This window comes from Morus notabilis, unplaced genomic scaffold, assembly GCF_000414095.1.
Source record: "Morus notabilis unplaced genomic scaffold, ASM41409v2 Scaffold181, whole genome shotgun sequence".
Taxonomy (NCBI): Eukaryota; Viridiplantae; Streptophyta; class Magnoliopsida; order Rosales; family Moraceae; genus Morus; species Morus notabilis.
In genome coordinates this window covers 420,607-425,425 of record NW_010363865.1, presented here as the reverse complement: position 1 = coordinate 425,425, position 4,819 = coordinate 420,607, and the positions used below count along the sequence as shown (strand labels likewise).

The 4,819-nt window shown below is 28.9% G+C and overlaps 1 long non-coding RNA gene across 1 annotated transcript in view; it reads right to left on the bottom strand.

The window, feature by feature from the left end:
• Positions 1-2,958, bottom strand: part of LOC112092882 — a 3,710-nt gene extending 752 nt beyond the window's left edge. Inside the window, exons 1-3 of the long non-coding RNA XR_002902801.1 lie at positions 2,836-2,958; positions 1,920-2,026; positions 1,360-1,532 (exon numbers count right to left, since the gene is read on the bottom strand). This is a non-coding gene — a long non-coding RNA (uncharacterized LOC112092882). The remainder of the gene's footprint in view (positions 1-1,359; positions 1,533-1,919; positions 2,027-2,835) is intronic.
• Between the last annotated feature and the right edge of the window lie 1,861 nt (positions 2,959-4,819).

The following is a 4,819-nucleotide window of genomic DNA, read 5'->3' as shown; positions in this document are numbered from 1 at the left end:
GATATAGTAATACCGAGAAAGCAAGACCACCGGAATAAGTTAAAAAAAAGAGCTAATGTATATGTAAATGACTTTTGAACGAATTAATGATGCTACGAAAGTAAAAGAATCAGAATAAGTTAAAGGAATACAAAAGAGATGGTCAAAAAGTTTTAATGAAAAAAAATAGATATAATCATTGTTCAAGTGAAGGAGACATATTCATAGTAATTTTTAGACAAATTACATTAAACTCAACATGTCAAAAGTAATTATGATCATTATCGCCACATAAAAAAGTTAGAGCTGAAATATATCAAGTAAACATATGTATGTACCAAATGAAAAACTCAAAACCATAAATAATGAAAAACAAAACCGAAGTTCTTTCAATGTAACAATTATGTCACAAACACAAAAGCATTAGAATAAGTAAAATAAAACTAATATATATCTAAATAACTCTTGAATGAAACAATAATCGAAAGTATCCAAAATCATTTGAATAAATGGAAACAAAAAAAGAGAGATGGCTAAAAAAATTTAGCCAAAATGGATAAACAAACCTAAATGTAGTTGAGGAAAACGTATCCACAACAATTTTTAAAGAGATTAGATAGAACTCAGTATATCAAAATAAATTATCATGACCATCGCCATATAAAAAATTAATTCAAGCTAAAATATGTCAAATAAGCATATCTATATATATCGCAGAGAAATAAATAAAGACAAAGTCAATATCTCAGTAGTATTTAATAATGAAAATCAAAGAAGATAAGACATAAATTTCTAACATTTTATTAACAACAGAACAACATAAGACAATTTATGTGAGCGCTATATATAAGCAACATCCATTAATAATGTGACAGAATCAAATATAAACAAAAGAGAATAAAAACGCAAACATCATAGATTAATATTACTACAGTAAACCAATACATTCAATATCGCCCACAAACATTAAAAAGATGTAGGCAAAGGTTATTAAATGATAAAGCAGTAAATGATCCAAAGTGAAATAGAGCAATAAATGATCGAACGTAAACAGACATATATGAAACAGATTCATACTCAACAGCGTTTATTTATAAATAAACAGGAAGAAAATAATCTAAAGCAGTTTATAACTTATAAGAACATCACATGTAGCTGCACTAAGTCGGTCTAGAGAAACCTAAACCTTAAATAAATCATAAAAGCAATACCCTATTACAGCAAGATAGAGGAAAAAAAGGAATAGAGTTATTTAGGAAGAGTTCAAAGACAGAGTTGAAAGCTAAGCTCAAAGTCAACTTCTCAAGAAAATTTACAACCTTCGGTTTAAAACTCTTTTAGTATAGCATGAATGAAAATAGAGGAAAAACATAAAAATACCTCTATGCCAAGTCGCTCCTTGACAAAAGTGGCAACTTGAGCGTAGTCCAGATTCAAAGCAACCAAGTTGTTCTTCCACGCTTTCCAAACAACATGTCGGGTTTAACAACTTTGGAAGACGAAAGCCAAGGCTCATTGTTTGCTAACTCATTGAGATCGGTTGATTCGGTAATCTATGGCATAACAAAAAAAATCACAATTTAATCAGCAAAGCTAGACACAAACACCAATCCGGAAAATTCTTTTCTAAAAAGAAAGAGAAAACAAGAACTCTTTAACAGTTGACGAAATCAAAATTCTAAATTCTAATTCTGAATATGATGAACTATACCTTCCTAATCCTAAATATATAAGATAAATTAAGTTCACAATGAAGAAATACACAAACAGAACCAAATTAATCAAATCCTGACAAATGAAGTGAGATCAAGTCACCATGAAAGTCATCATTACAAAAATGCAATGAAAAAAGCTAAAAGAGGCTTAACATTCGAGATCTATAAGCTAAACAGGAACAAAATCTAAAAAAAAAAAAAAGATAAAAAAAGTCAAATACTAACCTGAGCGGATTTGATTGGCAATTCACGGCCAGAGAGCCTCTTGAAATGCTCATTCAACAATCTCTTTGAATCATACTCTCTGATCTTCTTGCATGCCATTTCACCACCTGAAAATTTTTCACCAAACCAAAAAATTTTGTTTCAAATCCAAACCAAACCAGTCAAAGCAATCTCATTCCGCGAAAAAATTCGAACATAAACTAACCAAACTCGATCCACAAAAGCACAAAGCCATGAAAATACCAAGAACGAAAACCAAAATGAAGATCTAAAACAGCAAAAATCACAGTTTGAGAAGTGCAAATCACTGTTTAGAGAGAGAATCTGAAAAGCTCTGAGTTGGGAAGATAATTTTTGAGCAAAAACACTAACAAAATTTTTCTTACCACACCGGCATTGTTGTAGGTGGAGACGGAGAATTTCCGATCGGACGTGGTAATCTTTCGTGAGAATATTTAAATCCAAACAAAAAAAATCGAATCATGGGGACATAGAACTGGAATACGACCTGAAAGCTCCGATAAATCGTGTGGAAGAGACATTACCCTTGGCTTATAGAAAACAATAGATTGATATAAGCAAAAAAAAAAAAAAGAAACGAAAAAAAAAGTCCAGTTATAATCTAAATCTCTAGCTTGATCATCAATAGCCTCAATTGATCATCCTTCTCATCAATTACCGATCATCAACCAGCAAAAAATAAAAATAAAAAACTTTCACGTTGAGAATCTAAAAGCCATAAACTTTTCCATGCTCACTTGCTTTTTTGTTTCTCGGCAACCAAACAACAAATAAAATATTTTGCCCCAAATAAATTTCCAGAAAACAAAATCAAATTGGTGACTCCAAAGAATTGTAAAAATCAAGAATACCATTGAAAGTCATACCATACTTCAGAAGATGAAGAGATACTTACTTGAGTGGGTAACGAAAAGAATGAGGAGCAAACCAAAAGACCAAACCTTGAGTTGATGCTGAGATGATTCTCTCTCCTGAATCTAACGAAGAAGAAGAAGAAGAAAAAGAAGAAAGATCAGAAATGAAATTTTGACAAAATTGTTAGATTTTGATGACTCAGCAGCGACGAAACGAAGCAGCCAAGGAGAAAAAAGCAACCCACATAAAAATATTGAGTCAAACCAACAAAGCCAAAATCGCAAATGACCGACGGAAAAAATAACGCTAAGTAAGAATAGATGTCACGGAACATGAAAACCAAACGTAAACAAAACCAATAATCAAAAGACAGTAAAAAATAACATATATATTACAAAGAATTACAAGAGAAGAAGAACAATAAAAACCATGTCCAAAACAAACCAATGAACATCTTGAACAAATATCGGAATAGAGAAAAAATAATTCAATGTTTACCTCAACAAAAAGGAGTCTTAAAACATTAGACCATCAAAGAAAGGAACAAAAATAGAGACATTTAATTATTTCATGCCTCGTCATCATACAAACCTGCAAAGCAAAAACAAAATAAATAACAGAGAGATGTGCAATAGTAAATCTACAATTAATTGCAAAAGTTCCTAAAAAAAATGTTAGTCAGAGAAGGAAATCTCAAATAAATTCAAAGCAATCATAAAAACCAAAGTAAAAAAAATAAGGCCGAAAGAAGAACAAAAAAAAATACGGGAATTTTTTGTTTACCAAAATAAAGCATGAAAATGAAATAAAAAAATAAATGATATAATGAGAAAAGAAAAAATGTCTTAGATTAAGGCAACTACAGTATTAGTGTATACACACATATATATAGATATATGTATATTATATGTTTAACAAAAGCTTTTTTGTAGGATTCTATATTGTTTGTTGTCCTTTTTTCTATGCTTCTTCAGAGCTGCAAAATAAAAAAAATTTAAAAAAAAAGATTATTGCTGATTTTTTAGAAGATATAAATAATTTTAGTTATATAAAGTGTTAATTTAGTATTTAGAAATAGTGATATTATCTGGTTATTGTTCTTTTTCTAGATTGCTCTGGTGGTCTTAATTCAGAGTTGGAATCATAATAAAAGATTAGGATGTGTATTATAAATATTCAAGTACAATACTTATTAATAATTAATGTTAATTTGTAAATATGTAGCCAAAAAAAATGGATATAGTTCCATTCAAAACTATATATAACGACAGAATTGAGAAGCACAAACCATATCCAAGTGAATTTGAGAAGGAATTAAATAGCTACAAATTAATATAATAACATATCAAAACCAATGTCAAGAAAAGCAACGAAAACAATAATAGCATTAGAATAAGATGAAAGGAGAACTAAAATAATATATCCGAATCATCCTAATGAAGAATCATAGACAATATCACAATCAAAGTAAGCAAAATATGAGCACAATAATTTTGAAAACAATTATACATCATCAAACAGATGAAAATCAATTATAATCATTATTGGTATGAAACAGAATGAATTAAACATAAGATATAATAAATACAAATCGAGACGGAATTTTAAAAATAGTTAAAAAAAATATTGTCAAGCAACTAAATAAACAGGGATATATAAAACATGCATTGAAGTAAAGAAAAGATGGAATTTTTATTTTTTTTAAATTAGGACAGACTCAATAAAAAAAAAGGGCCAACAAATTATTATTTAAGTAGTTTTAATAAGAAGTGGAGAGTGCCTCAATCGAAATAAAAAATGTTCTTGACAGTAATTTTTAAACGAATTTTACAACACTTTGCAGCCACAAAACAACTTTATTCATCATGACATCGTATAAAAATAAGATAAAGATGAAATATCTTAAGTAGACACACAAATATGAACAAATGTCATTATAAAACAATTAAAACCATTAGTAAATAGTGATAGAGCATGCACAAAAACAATCATAATAATAAAGATAGATCCTAAAGAATGTTAAG